The sequence below is a fragment of the Malania oleifera genome, chromosome 9 (genome assembly GCF_029873635.1).
Source record: "Malania oleifera isolate guangnan ecotype guangnan chromosome 9, ASM2987363v1, whole genome shotgun sequence".
Taxonomy (NCBI): domain Eukaryota; kingdom Viridiplantae; phylum Streptophyta; class Magnoliopsida; order Santalales; family Ximeniaceae; genus Malania; species Malania oleifera.
The window spans coordinates 69389320-69407685 of NC_080425.1; positions in this window are offsets into that span (position 1 = coordinate 69389320).

Here is an 18366-nt window from a genome sequence, read left to right on the forward strand (position 1 = left end):
AAAATCCTAATAATAATAATATAAAAAAATAAAATAATAAAATAACAATAATAATAATAATAGTAATACATATATTGGATCTGGGTAAAAATGGGGTGTGTCTACATATGTTATGGGTGAATGATGTGTACAACTTAATTTCCACATTATATTTATCTACGTATTTGAAAATTGCATAGATTGACCCTAGGTTGTGTATATACTATTGTTGGATAGATTTACCTAAGTGAAAAAGTTTTAAATTCCAAGTCACCCCCCCTCTTGGAAATACACCAATTCTAACAATAAGTACGAGTGGTTTTGGTATGAAAATAGGTATTATAGGTTTTTGGATTTTCAAAAAATGTTCCCTAACCAAATCTACTAATCAATTCCTAATAATCCCAATGAAGGGGTATATATAGACACCCCATGAAATATAATCGTTGGGGACAAGCCTGGTATTATTAGAAAATATTAATGACCTTTTAATTATTTTAATCTTGTTTTATAAAATTAACCACAGTAAAAAAATCAAGGCAACCCGAGAGGTTCGGTCGACCCAAAACCTTTTCAGTCTACCAAAGTTCATATGTTTCGATCCACTGGGCATATTTTGAACTTGGGACTTGGCCGAGCGAAATGTATATGCTCAAGGCTATTTTTCATTCTATCAAGGTTCGGTCGACCAGGCTATTTTGAATTAAATGGTTTGGTCGACCAAACAGTTAAGATTTTTCCCGAGGACCCTCGGTAGACCAGGTTGGTGGTATACAAAATCTTCTCGATCGACTAGGAAGTCAAACTATTGACTTCAGGAGGGTTCGGTCGACTAGGCCATTTTGAACTACAAGAGTTCGGTCGATCGAGCTGTGGTCAACTTGTTGACCTGGACTAGGATCGGTCGACCGGGGGCAGAATGAACTGCCAAGGTCGATCGATCGAAAGTGCACAAAGTGTGCATTTTAGTCCTATTTTGAATCACAAACACCCTATTCAATGTGCCTAACATATATGAGCATGAGTGAGTGTCCTAAGGTCATTTTTAGGTCCTTTTGAAGACACCAAAAATCCGGTGTCAGTTGACCGAAGGGTAACCCCTAAGGTCATTCTAAGGTCATTTTAGTTATACTTGGTCTGAGCTTACGTATTAAATTATGCATGTGATGTGTGTGAGCTTATTACAAACCAATCCCTATTTACTATTATAGACCAATTACACAATTGAATATATATTACAATTGAAAACATGAATTGGTCTTCAAGCTTTACTTACTTATACGTGCATCTTGATCTTGACAATTGAGGTTCCTGCACATAATCTCAAATACCCATTATATATTATGAGTATTTGTCATAATCAAAATCGAGCGTGACCTATAAGGTCAATAATTTCTTACTTGTTGGTGGCTTAAAATATAATCTGTTGAGTATTAGTCAATTGTGTGATAAAGGTTATAAAATGTCCTCTGAGGCATTATTGAAAATAAGTACGATAACGAAATCCTATTTACTACTGATCATCATAAAAATGTGTGCACCACTAGTTTTGATAACTTACCTTCATAGCATGTAATATATTTTTTTTTTGCTATAAATGAAGCAAGTTGGCTGTGGCAAAGACGTTTAGGGCATGCTAGCATGGATCTTTTGTTAAAACTTGTGAAAAAAGGCTTGGTTAAAGGTTTACCAAAAACACCTTTTGTGAAAAATAAAATTTGTGATGCATATCAAATGGGTAAGCAAACGAGGTCAAGTTTTAAGAAAAATAAATCATATCCACCACTAGAAAACTTGAAATGCTACCCTTAGACTTATTTGGTCCTAATAAAGTTCAGAGTCTAGGAGGAAAATTGTATGCATTTGTAATTGTAGATGATTTTCTAGATTCACATGGGTACTATTTCTTACACATGAAGATGAATCATGTGAACAATTTACTAGACTTCGTAGAAGAATTCAAAATGAAAAGGGATAGAAAATTACACATATCAAAAGTGATAGGGGAACTGAATTAAAAAAATGATGGCATTGAGAACTACTGTGACCTAGAGGGTATGTCTCGTAATTTCTCTACACCTAGGACCCCACAGCAAAATGGTGTTGTAGAAAGAAAGAATAGGTTCTTGCAAGAAATGGGTAGGACAATGCTTAATGAAGATAGATTACCCAAATATTTCTAGGCCGAAGTAGTGAACACTGCTTGTATTGCAATGAATAGAGTATTAATTAGGCCCTCTCTTAATAAGACTCCCTATGAATTATAGAATAACCAAAGACCAAACATATCTTATTTTCATGTCTTTGGATATAAATGCTTTGTACTTAGGGATAATGAGCACCTAGGAAAGTTTAATTCAAAATCTGATGAAGGAATTTTTCTAGGTTATTCACTTAATAGTAAGGCTTATAGAGTATTTAAAAAAAGAACATTAACTGTTATTGAATCCATTCATGTTGTCTTTGATGAATCTAATCCTTTTTCAAAAAGAGATGATGAAGATGACATTGAAATTAGAAAAGGATTAGATAAGATCTCTATTTAGAATGATGTAGATAAAGATTCAGAGATTAATGATAAATCCATTGAAGATAATAAAGTTGAAAATGAGGTTCAGGAACTTCTTAGAGACTAAAATCTTTTTAGGAATCATCCCTTAGATCAAATCATAGGTGAGCCATCTCGTGGTGTTTCCACATGGTGTTCCTTAAGAAACATAGTTAGTCATTTTGCATTCTTATCTCAGGAAGAGCCCAAAAATATTAAGGATGCCATAGAGGATGAATTATGGTTAATGTCCATGCAAGAAGAGCTAAATCAATTTGAAAGAAGCAAAGTTTGGACCCTAGTTCCTACGCCCGACGATCACACCATTATTGGAACCAAATGGGTTATAGAAACAAAAATGATGAAATGGTGTAGTGACTAGAAATAAAGCTAGGTTGGTGGCCCAGGGGTGTAATCAGGAGGAAGTCATAGATTTTGATGAAACCTATGCTCCCGTGGCTAGGATGGAAGCCATTCGGATGCTACTTGCATATGCCTCTTTTAAGGATTTTAAATTGTATCAAATGGATGTCAAAAGGGTCTTTTTGAATTTCTATATAAATGAGGAAGTCTATGTAGAACAACCAATAGGATTTGAAAATCATAGATATCCTAATCATGGGTATAGGTTGTCTAAAGCCCTGTAAGGATTGAAACAAGCTCCTACAGTTTGGTATGAGAGGCTTAGTGGCTTTCTTCTAGAAAATGGATTTACCAGAGGAAAAATTGATACTACACTTTTCATTAAATCTAAAAATGATCATGTGCTCCTTGTTCAAATATATGTTGATGATATTATATTTGGAGCAACGAATAATGAATTGTGTAATGAGTTTGCCAAATGCATGCAAAACGAATATGAAATAAGCATGATGGGTGACCTAAGTTTCTTCCTAGGACTCCAAATCAAACAAGCCAAACATGGGACTTTCATATGCCAATCAAAATATGTTAGGGAGTTACTTAAGAAAATTAATATGGAAGATGGTAAAATTCTAGGAACTCCTATGAGCTCTTCCACTAAACTTGACAAAGATGAGCAAGGGATCCCTATTGATTTCAAACTTTATCGTGGCATGATTGGTAGTCTCTTGTATCTTACTGCTTGCCGGCCTGACATTATACTTAGTATTTGTATGTATGCTAGATTTCAGGCTGCTCCTAAGGAGCCTTATTTGTTAGCAGTCAAAAGGATACTTAGGTACCTTATTGGGACTGTTGAGTTAGGATTGTGGTACCTTAAGCATACTTCATTTGAGATTGTTAGTTACACGAATACTAACTTTGCCAGTAATAAATTAGATCAAAAGAGTACTAGTGTCACTTGTCATTACTTAGGACAATTGCTGGTTTCTTGGTTATCTAAGAAACAGAATTCAGTTGCCTTATCCACCACCAAAGCTGAATATATTGCGGCTGGACGTTGTTGTGCTCAAATGCTTTATATAAAGCAATAACTTATGGATTATGGTTTGAACTATGACACGGTTCCACTAAAATGTGATAACACTAGTGCAAACAATATCTCCAAAAATTTCATTTCACACTAACAAACTAAACACATTGAAATTAAGCATCATTTCATTCGTGATCATGTGCAACAGGGAGATGTGGCACTTGAGTTCATGTGCACTAATGAAAAGTGGGATGATATATTCACAAAACCTCTTTAGGAGGATAGATTTATACAAATTAGACAAGAATTAGGCCTAATGTACAGTATAGATGCCACCTAGAAGCTAGATTGAATGCATAAACTGAGGGGGGCACTTAACTTAGAACACTTTAGCTTTGAAAATTTAAACATTCTCTCACATCAATCATTTCTATACTTCATACTTAGTAAAATTTCTTTTTCTATTCATTTTGCATTGCATGATATTTTTTGGATATTGAAAGTAATACTTCTTACGTAAATTGTGTTGATTCCTATTGGCCTGTTTGAGTTCATTCATGTGGATTATTGTAATCTATTTGTTGAAGCCTATCAGGTCTTGGATTTTTGAGTTCATTCTTATCTTCACTCGTTATATTCTTGAGCTTCTTTGCTAAAATTAAAATTTTGTGCATATTTTGAGGGAGAGCCTATTAGGCTTTTCCCACTTTTTCTTGTTGTATTTGTCATCATCAAAAAGGGGGAAAATGTTAACTCCATATGTCCTTCCCGTTTTGATTATGACAAATCCAATAGTTCTTACTTGTGCACTGAGCTTATTAACAGGAGTTAACCCTTAGCACGCACGGATGGTAAGGACACAAGGAAGCCATAAGGATCACAACATTCACATCATATGGTGCCATTAGAAGAAGCAAAAGAAATGAAGACAAAATAATTTCGATTGTACTTATTACTCACTTTATTTTGGGTCTGTAATATTAATCATGGTCTGTAATAATTAATGCATTGCATGCATGATAGGACAGATAAGTTCAATGACCATAGATTGACATTAGGTCCCTAAACATCACATGAAACGTCCCTTATAACTCAGAAGTTATACTTATGTAAACAAGGGTGAATTCTAATCAAAATCAGGACCTAAAATGACCATTGAAAGGGCCTCGGTCAATCGAACCAGTCTAGTTATACTATGCTGGGTCGACCAAACCATTGTTGGTTGAGGAGATTAAGCGTCAGTTGAGCGAACTTGTGTAGTATGAATGCTATGGTCCAACGAACCGTACGAAAGTAAAATTTTTGACTTCAGACGATCGACCGTATAATTTTTGAACATAATGTTCTCAGTTGACCGAACCGCAATGTGCCTGACACCCAGTACACTTAGTTGACTAAATTTTTAGTTCTCTTTGGCCACAGTTGACTGAACTGTATGAGTAGCCGACCGTCCTCTTTGTTGGTTGACCGAATCTCGAACGGTTCAAAATCGCCCTAATACAGTCAACTGTATTCTCGGTTGAAAAACACCACGGTCAACCGAAGCTCCTAAAGTGGTTGACTGAACCCTTAGTATGGTCGACCAAAGCTCTTGGATTGCAGTTTTTTTTTTGTTACCATACTTAAACTTTTTCAAAAAATACCGAATGAATCCCGAGCGGTTATATATATTAGAGTGTCTATATATACTCCCTCATTTGGTTTGATTAGCACTATTTAGCAAACATAATTGGAAAAATATTTTCTGAAATTTCAAAAACCTATTTCTCTCATGCAAGCTTCAGAAACCTACTCTTACACATTTCTATTGCAAGATATTCTTTGTGAGTGTTTGTAGAGATTATTCATATAAGGTTATACTCTCATTGTTGTGATCGCTTGTTGATTCCATTGGGAGTTAAGCAGAAAAGTTTTTCCTCATAGATTTAATTCATAAATCTATTTTGTGGGGAAATTTTATTAGCTTGTGAGTCTTTGCATTTTTATTGCAAGACTCTTGAGCGTGTCTTGTGTTTTCTTCGAAGAAAATAATTTTTGACAAGCTTGTGTTCTAAATATCTCTTGTGCTTGATTTTCTGGAAATGTTTTTGAGATATTTGATTATACTTTTGAAATATTTGAAACCTTGTTTGTGGTTGATATATTTATATATATATTGTTTCAAAGATATTAGTATAGCACACTCTTGCACTCTTATTTGTATACTTGCATTACCTTGAGAGTAGTCATTTAATCTACATTGAGCTTATAATATCCTTTCATATTGTAGTACATTGGTTATATTGGTACAAATCTGCTTATTGGACAAGCACATATTTTTGTACATAAAATTCATATTGATTATTCGCTATATTCAAGGCGTGGCTTGAAGGGGTGATAATATAGCCCGAAAGGATTGTATGTAAAGTTTGAGGTCAACCCTAGTAATTTGACCTAGTTGTAATCGGTGTCGCTCCACCCTTTAAGTGAGCCATAGTGGATACCTCAGGCTTGCGAGCTAAGGCGAGGACATAGACATATTTGTCGAACCTCGATAACATATCTAGTGTTATCTTTACTTTACTTGCTTTACTATACTTTGCATGTTTAGTTGATTTACTTATGCAAATTTAATTTAGTCATATTTATTAGTTTATTTTATATATGCTCTAAATTGACCCTAGCCTTGTGAAATACTGCCGCTAGTTATTTGACCTAGGAGAGTGTTAGCCTTGGTGTATTCCCAAAAGGGGGGGGGGGTGAATTTGGTATTTAAAAAGTTAACCCCCTAGGTTCATCTAATCTAGCAAGTAGTATTTCACAAATCTAGGGTCTTTCTATTTATTCACTATCTAGATCAAATATTTAAACGATAAACATAAACATATAGGTGCAGAAAGTAAATTGTAGAAAATAAAATCAACACCAGATATGTTATTGGGGTTCAGCCAATTGTGCCTATGTCCCCACCTCTATCTCGCAAGCCCGAGGATTCCACTAATGCTCACTTAACGGGTGGAGAGGCACCTAAACAACCAGGTCAATTAGAATAGGGTTGACCTCAACCTTTACAATCAAGTTCATTAACATAGAGCTAACCTCAACCATTAAATACAATCCTTACTGGGTTGCATTACCACCCACTTAGGCCACGCCTGAAATACAACAGATTTCTCAATCAAATTTGCATACAACAAATATGCTTCTCAACTAAGCAAATTATGTACCAATGTAATCAATCAAATAATGTACTCACATATGATAAGATATTAATCTTAAGTGAGATTTTGTTAATTGCTGTGTTAACTCTCAACAGGATGTATGTTAATGTGTGTATGTGAGAGTGATACTTTTGATATTAAACTAATATGCTTCTTGTATGCACAATCAAACAGTCTCTACAACCCTTAAGCAAATATCACAAAATATTTCTCAAATGTATAGCATAGTAGATAATAGGGTTTTAAGCTTGCTAAAGCTATTTTCGTTAAAGCACAAAAGCATGCTTATGAATCTTGCAATGAGGAAGCAAGATCTTAAGCCAAGTAATCAGTTTTCCCAATCAAATATTTATGGATGAAATATTATAGGAAAAAACTTAAGCAACTCTCCAAAAAGTTAATGCACAATCAAATATGAATATGTGAGAGTGTGAGCTTATATAATAAGTATGTAAAAAACAATCTCAATAAAAAATAAATATCTAATGAATATAAGGAGTGGATTTTGGCAATGGATTTGAAGAGATATGGGAGTATAGATGATTTTTGGCCAATAAAATTTTCAAAGAATTTTGGCTAATCTAAAACCCTAATCTTGTTTTAATTTTGCAAATGAAGTTGTATTTATAGGCATAGGAAAAATTATGACCATAAGGGACTCAATGGGAATTATTAAAAATGTTTTAAAATGAGTTTAAGAAATTAACCTGGTTTTAACCCCAATTTACCTCGGTAAAAATTAATTCAACCAGAGAGTTTTGGGTGGCTGAACCTTGGTTTGGTCGCCCAAATAGACTTAGTTAAAAAAAATAAGTTTTGAACGTTCGGGTGCTCGAGTTTGGGTTCGGTTGGCTGAACCAAAGTTAGAAACATTGGCGTGTGGTTCGGGTGTCCAGTGGTAAGTTCTGTCACCCGAGGCCTGATTTGAACTATGAGGATCAGCAGCCTGAGTTGGTAAGAAGTCCCTTTCTAAGAGTTCGGTCACCCGAGGACGATGCATTCATTCTTGGTTTGGTAGCTCAAACCCAAGTCAAACTGGTGACTTTCCAGTAGTTCGGGCGCCCGAGGAGTTTTGAACTCCAGGGGTTCGGTCATCCAACCTCTCACAAGTTTTTCCTATTTAGTCCATTTTCACTTCAACTAATTGACCTAATATTATAAGTGACTATGGGGACTATTTTGTGCATTTTTGTAGGGATTTAAGGTCTTTATAAGGTCCGTGAGGACATTGAAAAAATCTGGCGTCGATCAACCAAAGGGTGCCCTAAGGTCATTCAGTTCCTATGGTCAATCTACGATCATGTTGAGCATTCATCTATATCATGCATGCAGATGCAGTTATTATAGACCATATTAAAATATTACAGACCCAAGATAAACATAACTTGAACTACAATACAAAATAAATCTTCTGGGTCTTTAGTCTTTAAATCTTCATGTGCCATCAAATGATCAAGCTAATATGAACTTGCACATAAACTTGATAGACATTAAATACCGGAGTATTTGTCATAATCAAAACAGGGTATGACCCATAGGGTCAACAATCTCCTCCTTTTTGATGATGATAAATACTTGCCTACTTCTCCCCTTTTTGGCAACAGTAAAAAGGGCTTAGATAAATTATTTAAGTATATAGGCAAATAAAAGGTAATTATCATTCAAATACAAATATGGTTTTGGGAAATCCTTAAAAATTTTGGCACCATGCCGTTTGAGAAAAAGAACATTTCCGAGAAGAACATTTGTATAAAAATGACCCGATTGAGTTTTAGATTAATAGTTTATCCACAACTACCAACTCAAACAGTCCAGTATGATAAAGAATTATTACTTTTAGCATCTAAAAAGATAATATAATCATACAATGCACAATGAATGACAAAGTATAATGTATAGCAATTGAGTGCACAAACTATATAACTTGTCATTCAAATGATTTGAATGACATGAAAACAGAATTAGACAATAAATATGCACAAATCATTTCAATTGAAACATATCATACAACTCATGAAAGATATGAGTTTGAAACACACGACAAATGATAACAGGTAGAAGTTTTGAGCGTAAAACAACTTAACTAGTTCGCATGCATTTTTATGTGAAGTTACAAAACCAGATATGCAATTTAAAAACATATAGTATATAATAATAATAAGGTAAGTGATAAAGAGTTTAGTTTTGAAATTTGATCTTGCCAATGGTACATGTAAATAAATATATATGTATATAATAATAATATATACCCCCTTATAATGTTTGTAAAATAGTGCTGAGGGTGCTTGCAAAAAAGAAAAAAACTTTAATTTTAAAGCATATGCAAGCATAATTTTTTTGGTTTGTCAATGAAACACATGCTAAAATATAATCAGAAAAACACAACCACAATGATCCTAAAAATGTCAGACAATTTAAAGCAAAGATCATATGGAAAAAATCAAATAATTGTGACAAATCAACATATTTCAATTTATAATTTTCAATAATGAATTTTCATTCAAGCACATGCCACACTTGATTCAAAATGGATCTAAGCTAAAAGATATTGGTGAGCATAGCACGATAAGAATTTAGTTTAAGATGCTACCCCTTTCAAATTGAATCCAAGCTTAGATGAAATAAACTACTTAGACTTAATAGGGATTAATTTCATTAAGAATGCCAAGAAGTATAAGCAATCAATTTTTTTTTTAAATCTTTTAAAACGAATATACTGGATTAAGATTTATTCATTTTACCGTTCGACCAGTATAATCATCCTCATAGATCACACATGCATCATAAAACATACATTAAGGCATGAAATAAAACACATAACCGAGAACAATCCATATCAAAACATAGAACTTTAAAAGCGGGATATGATGTTTACAATTCTTAGAAGAGCCTCAATATTCAAAAATCAAAACATGATGCATATAAGTTCTTTATGCTCTTTCTTTAGGGATGGAGCTACGCTCCTTAAATACCTGATTGATCTGTGAGGGAAATTTAAATTTCATTGAGTTTTCACTCATCCTTTCAAAAAGATTTTTAACATTTTTATCATCAGAATCATTCTTTGTGCATGGTTTGGTTTGGGGAAAACTCCAACCTAATTTCGGCAGCAGCCAGCTGTAAATTGAACATTTTTCAAATTTTTATGACAATACCTAATAGAATTCACGCATTAATTCAAATAAGTCAATTTGACATGCGATAACCTATTTCTACTACCATCATGCAATACACAATATACTGCATTAGCCAGGCAATGGCGTTCAAAACAAGCATGCAAGTAAATAGTTCTGCAACAAGGCCTTGTAGAGGCGTTCCATGTATCCACTATTATCAATCATGTATTCAATGACCATCCATACTAGATAATAAAAATCACTCTCCACCAAGATATAATAGAAACATAAGAACAGTGATAGTTATAGTTTAGGTGTTGTTTATGTTTTTATAAAGGCATATGGAAATATAATAATGAGAGCATTCAAAAAGATCATGAAATTTTGAAAGGAATTCTCCCGCCTTGAGTTATGCTCTTCCGCATTTTATGCCCTTTTCATCTCCAAAGATTTTAGCCAAGGTTCTAAGATTTTCAATGATTGGACTGTGGGCATGAGATGCTTTAGGCTTATTGGACCAAAAAGTCACAATGAATATTCATTAAGGTGATAAGCCAATGTCTGCCTCTTTTCTTGTGATTTTTAATATGTGAGAGAGGCCCAAGTTCAAATGGCTTTTCATTTTTAATGTTCGTGCATAGATTTCTCAGGCATTTGCAATTTCATATATGTTGAAATCTATAGTAATTATATTAGCCATTTGACCTCAGTAACGATATGAAGCCTTTGATTTAATTTTAAAACTTGAGAGCTTTGTTTGAGCTATAGAGGATAAATACACTTGGATAACAAGATTATCATGAAGCTTAGAAGAGTATTTAGGTGAAGCAAGACATTGTATAGTATAACTAGGCTGGAAGGTATGCCCAAGCTATTTAGATAAAGAGCATTTAGGAGTATATGGATATTTGAAGAACGATGCTCTTTGAAGAATAGAAAGTATCCTTTAGATATGATCACAATCAAGAGCAAAGATACGCATCAAGTGATAGGAATATTCTTTGCCAAAAATGATCATGAAAGGGCAAATAATTCCAATAGAGGAGCTAGTGAACATTATTAGAAGATTTTTATATTTTAAGTTCAAGAAGAATATTTTGATTTATGAGTTTGATTCCCTTAGTGGATGCCTCTAATTTGGTAATAGCTATGAGAAGCACTCAGTATATATTAGTCATTTATGATCAATAGTACTTTAAGCCTAGAGTGATGACTTGATTTTGATTTAGGCTTTTCATATTCAAAAGTGAGTTTAGGGTATAGTGATATATGATATAAGATGAATCCCTAAACTCAATATTGTGCAATGGATAATAGTGGCTTAACTTAAGGTGTTTTATAATTAAGTACTGAGTTAAGCATTTCCAATTATTCACCGGGCAAAAATGTCATATCCAATTAAGGTGGATGCAGATACTAGGATTATATCTTAACCCCGAACCACTCCCTAAGCCTACAGTCATCACAATCCCTAAACCTATGAACTAAGGGAAGTTTAAATATTTAGGTAATTTCTATTGGAGTCTAATCCTCCTTAGATCCTATGGGGTTTGCTTTCATGATCACCCACATCATTTCTTTGTTTAAGCCCCTCACATCTTTAGGTGGATAACTATATTTAATGTGCCCTTTCTTTCCAATGTATAAGTAAGTTTTATATGCTTGTGAAAGATTATGCTTATTTATTCTGGTTTTACTCATTAAGGCATTACTGTGGGTTTGATAAACAAAACATGAACCTTTTTTTAGAGTATTTTTCTTTTTAACTACGAAGGGTTTGTTAGAGTAGTCTTTTGCATTTGTGGATTCGAAAATCATTCCAAAACAATTTTCACTTATTCTTTGTAGACATATGATTTTCAAAACCTTCACAACCTTTTTTTTTTCAAGAATAGAATGATAGTCTTTTAGTTATTCTAATTGTATTGCTACCCTTTTATTTTCATTTTTCAAAAGTGCTTTCTCTTGATTCATCCTAGTTAGAATCTTATGCATTTTAAATGATTCATTTTCAAGTGCTGTATGTGAGGGCATGCTTTCATTGTAAGATTCAATACATGATTCTTTACAAGATTTATCACTCTAACGTTAATATGAATCAATGCATACAATATTATCATCAGAACCAATAGATGACTTATCATACAATATATCACAGGATTTGACACAAGAGTCATTAGAACATGCATCACATGAATTATTAAATGAGCAAGAATGAGAATCATATACCTCCTCGTTGATTTATAGCTTATGATTTACCTCCTCGTGATCATTTGAGCTTGGAGCATTCAGAGGAGTTACGATTTCCTTCTCTTGGGATTCTCCATATTCTTTTCTAGTTCGTCTTAGATTTCTTGTGCACTATGACATGCCACAAACTCATCAAAAATACTAGAATCTAAAGCACAGTATAATAATACCACGACATATGAATTCACAAGAAATAAATTTATATAATTTTAATTAATGGGAATACAAATTCCCTTATCAATCACCTGTCAGGCCCTCCAATTCATATATTTTACAAATATGCTCATTCGAATTTTCCAATGGGTGCAATTTACACCACAAAACAAAGGAGGTCTGGAAGGTGATTGTCCCTCTCCGAATGGTGTCACACTGATGTGAGCCATCTCGATCTTTTAGAAAAAAAATTTAAGTCAATGCTACGAGGCTCTGATATCAATTGTTAGCCTTGGTGTACTCCCATGAAGGGGGTGAATTGGGTATTTATAATGTTAATCTCCTAGGTTCAACTAATCTAGCTAGCAGTATTTCAAAAAACTAGGTTCTTTCTATGTATTCACAATCCCAATCAAATATTTAAATGATAAATATAAATATACAGGTGCAGAAAGTAAATTGTGGAAAATAAAATTAACACCAGATATGTTATCGGGGTTCGACCAACTGTGCCTACGTTCCTGCCTCTAACTCGCAAGCCCGAGGATTCCACTAATGCTCACTTAATGGGTGGAGTGACACCTAAACAATTAGGTCAATTAGCATAAGGATACCTCAACGTTTACAATCAAGTCAATTAACACAGGGCTGACCTCAACCTTTACATACAATCCTTACCGAGTTAGATTACCGTCTGCTCAGGCCACACATAGAATACAACACATTTCTCAATGAAATTTGCATACAACAAATATGCTTCTCAACCAAGAAGATTATGTACCAATGTAATCAATCAAATAATGCACTCACATATGATAGGATATTAAGCTCAAATGAGATTTTGTTAACTAATGTGTTAACTCTCAGCATGATGTATATCAATGTGTGCATGTGAGAGTGAGACTTTTGATATCAAACTAATATGCTTCTTGTGTGCACAATCAAATAGTCTCTACAACCCTTAAGCAAATATCACAAAATATTTCTCAAATGTAAAGCACAGTAGATAATAGGGTTTTAAGCTTGCTAAAGGTATTTTTGTCAAAGCACAAATCAAGCTTATGAATATTGCAATGAGGATGCAAGATCTTAAGCCAAGTAATAGGTTTTCCCAATCAAATATTTATGGATGAAATATTATAGGAAAAAACTTAAGCAACTCTCCAAAAAATCAATGCACAATCAAATAAGAATATGGGAGAGTGTGAGCTTATATAATAAGTATGTAAAAAAAATATCAATAAAAAATAAATATCTAATGAATATAAGGAGTGGATTTTGGCAATGAATTTGAAGAGATATGGGAGTATAAATGATTTTTGGCCAATAAAATTTTCAAAGAATTTTGGCGAATCTAAAACCCTAATCTTGTCTTAATTGTGCAAATGAAGTTGTATTTATAGGCATATGTAAAATTATGTTCGTTGGGAAGTCAATGGGAATTATTAAAAATGTTTTAAAATGAGTTTAGGAGATTAACCTGGTTTTAACCCCAATTTACCTCGGTAAAAATTAATTCAACCCGAGAATTTTGGGTGGTAGAACCTTGGTTCGGTCGCTTGAATAGACTCAGTTAAAAAAAAATAAGTTTTAAACGTTCGGGTTCCTGAGTCTTAGTTTGGTTGGCTGAACCAAAGTCAGAAACATTGGCGGGCAGTTCGGGTGCCTGCTGCTAAGTTCGGTTGCCCGAGGCTTGATTTGAATTTTGAGGATCGACAACCCGAGTTGGTGTGAAGTCCTTTTCCAAGGGTTCGGTCACCCGAGGATAATGTGTTCATTCTTGATTTGGAAGCCCGAACCCAAGTCAAACTGCTGACTTTGTAGCAGTTAGTGTGCCCGAGGAGTTTTGAACTTCAGGGGTTTGGTCGCCCGACCTCCCACAAATTTTGCCTATTTAGTCCATTTTCACTTAAACTAATTCCCCTGATATTATAAAAGATTATGGGGACTACTTTGTGCATTTGTGTAGAGATCTAAGGTCTTTCTAAGGTCTATATAGACACCAAAAAAATCTGGCATCGGTCGATTGAAGGGTGCCCTAAGGTCATTCGGTCCCTATAGTAAATCTACGGTTATGCTGAGCATTCATCTATATCATGCATGCAGATGCAATTACTACAGACCATATTAAAATATTACAGACCCGAGATAAACATAACATGAATTACAATACAAAATAAGTCTTCTGGGTCTTCAGTCTCTAAGTCTTCAAATGCCATCAAATTATCAAATTAATATGAATCTGCACACAAACTTGATAGACATTAAATACTAGAGTATTTGTCATAATCAAAACAGGGTATGACCCACAAGGTCAAGAGAGAGAAAATTTTTTAAATATCCAATTCACCCTCCCCTCTTGGGATTACAGTAAACTCAACAATCCCTTAGGGTGGCTGTACAAGGTCCCAGACTTGATTAGAGTACATGGATTCCATCTCTGATTTCATAGCCTTCTGCAACAGTTCTGCATCTTTATCTTGAAGTGCTTCACCGTACTTGTTGGGTTTAGTGTCCAATTTATCAGGAATCCTGTCATAAGACTCTCCCAAGAACATATACCGACCAGGCTGGTGTACAACCCTCCCACTACGACGACGCACGTTTTGCTGTGTTGATCCTGATCCTTGTGCACCATCATTCTGCCCTAGTTGTACAACCGACCTATTGATGGTAATTGCACGTGATGGGTCAGACTCAGCTCAAGTTACAAAATTCCTCCCACTACAACAAGGCAATGGGATGCCAATAACTCTATCTTGTGGTGGTTCATCTTGCATTATTGGTATAAGTGGTATATCTCCTCTCAGCTCTTATTAAACAATCCTACTTCTAGGTTTGTGGTTCATTACATAGTCCTCTTCTAAGAATCAAGCATTGGTGGTAACAATGACCTTTTGATCCTTAGGACAATAAAATAAACCACCTTTCGTTCCTCTAGGGTAGCCAACAAATAAACAGACATTCTTCTTTGATTCCAATTTATCTGTTTTCCCTTTTAGCACGTGTAATGGACTACCCCATATCTGAACATGCCGCAAACTAGGTTTGCACCCAGTCCATAATTCTGTGGGTATAGTAGGTACTAACTTAGATGAGACCAATTTCAAAATATAGGTTTCTATTTCTAGTGTGTGCCTTCAAAACGAATTAGGCAAGGAAAATCTGAATAACTTATCACAGATCTGACCATGTCCATAAAAGTCTTATTCCTTCTTTCTGCTACACCATTCTGTTGTGGCATACCATGTGCAGACAACTGGGACTCAATTCTCTTCTCTGATAAGTAATCCACAAATTCTCCTAAGAGGTACTCGCCACCATGATCAGATCGTAGTTTCTTGATACATTTACCCTGATGCTTCTTCGTTTCTGCCTTAAATACCTTGAATTTATCAAGCATTCCAACTTACTACACATCAAATAAATACACCCACACCTTGAGTAATCATCAATGAAAGTAACTAATTACTCAAAGCCACCTCTAGCCTGGATATTCATGGGGCCACACATATTAGAGTGAACCAGTTCTAAATCCTTTTTTGTTCTATAGCCCTTGCCCAAAAAGAGTTGCTTGGTCATCTTACATTCTAAGCAAGATTCACGTATTAGCAGTGCCTCCACTTCTAATGAACATAATGGTCCATTGTAAACCTGCCAGGAAATCTAACTTAGTTTAGTATTGAAAAGTAAGGTGTGCTCCCAAGAGGGGGGTGAATTGAGATTTTAAAAATTCTTTTTACCATCTTTAATTAATTCTTTCTTAACTCTTTTTGGTTTCAGCAAACACACATACAAAGTTGGCTTACAATCACAAATTTAGTGGAAAATTAATTTAGTTATAAACCTTTATGAATGAGGATTCCAATTTGAATAATTCTTTCAGTAGTTTAATTTAACCAACAAAGATAATCAACAAAAAGATTCACAATAAAGAATTGCAATGCTTCCAAGATTCAGCAATTTAGTAAGTCAAAGTAGAGTTTAAGTATGTAGCTAATAAATGCCCTGTATTAATAGACTTGATTTCTAAATATGAAGCACGATAGAAATTTCCGATCACTCTTCCAAAACTCAGAATTTAAACAAACTTTCAATTAACTAATGAGTCTTGGGTACTAATCAATTGACGTACTCCCTTACAGTTTCTTTAATTAGTATTGATCAATCAACGTACTCCATTTCGGTTTCTACAATCCCAAAGTCAAATTAATTTTCATTTTATTTAATATCCAATTCACGTAATTTATATTAGAAAAAATTAAATATCCAACCACGCAGTTTATATGAGCAGGAGATTAAATGAGAGTAGGAAAGAGAGTGACACCGCGAATTTTACAAGGTTCGGCTATCCCCGCCTACATCCTCGCCTTAGGCAACACACATAAGGATTCTAGTATACAACTTTTTTTATTGAGCAACCTTTTACAATCCTGTTGACCTAATAGGTCATACAAGGTTTTGATTATGACAAATACTCAGGCATTTAATGTCCATCAAGTTTGTGTGCAAGTCCATATTAGCAAGATCATTTGATGGCATGTGAAGACTTGAAGAACAAAGACCCAAAATTTTCATTTATTTTAATTTATTTAATGTTCAATTCGGGTATGTAAAAGTAATATAGGAAATGTTTGTAATAATTAAATGCATATCATGCATGTAGGATCTAATACTCAAAGACCTTAGAATGACCTTAGGTCCTTGCACTTACACGTAAGATAGTCCCCAAAATCACATATATCATCAGGGGAATCAAATAAATTAAAATAAGACTTGAAGGAATAGAAGAATAGGGTTTCGGGCAACTAAACCTTAGTGTTCAAAAAACCTCGGTTAACCGAACCGTGGACTGGTCAAATAGTTGACCTGACTTCGGGCGATCGAACCAAAAAGTACTTCATCGTCCTTGGTCAACCGAACGTATACCCTTACCTTTTCCACCAACTCGATAGCCCGAATGATCACGTTCAAAACTGCCTTGGGCCACTGAATATGTAAGTTCGGTAAACTAAACTTGATACCGAGCGATTGAATCGTGGAATTTTGGAAAATCGCCTCGGCTTAGCAAACCAAACCTTTATTCAGGCACTCAAACCTTGAAAAGTCACTTTTCCTATTGTGTCTGTTTGAGCAACCAAACCATAGATCAGGTGCGCGAAACTCTCGGGTTGTCCTAATTTTTACCGTGGTTATTTTAAGTTAAACAAAGTCAATTTTCTTAAACATTTTTAAAATAAATTTAATAATGTCCTGCGTATCCCCAACGGTCATAATTTTAACCTTCTCTATATATAGGGGTTCATTTGCTTAGATTAGCACCTAATTAGCACATTGATTAAGAAAAAATCCTCTAAAATTTCCTAAGCCCTATTCCTTCATACAAACATTATACACTCATATATTACAATTCTTTTGAGAAATCAAGCCTTGTGAGTGTTTTATTAATTGTTCTAGTGTGCTAAAAACCCTTTTTGATTTATTGCATATTTGACTTTCAGATGGAGGGGTTAGCTAGGTTTTTCCACTAATTTTATTTAATAAATCAATGAGTGGGAAAACCTTATAGCTAAGTGAGTCTTTGCATTATTATTGCAAGACTCATTGAGCTTGCATTTTTATGTGCGCAAAAATATTTTTACAAGTCTATTTTTGAATATGTCATTGTGCTTTAATATTGAGAAATTTTTTTTGAGATAGTCTAATTATTCTTGATACAAATCT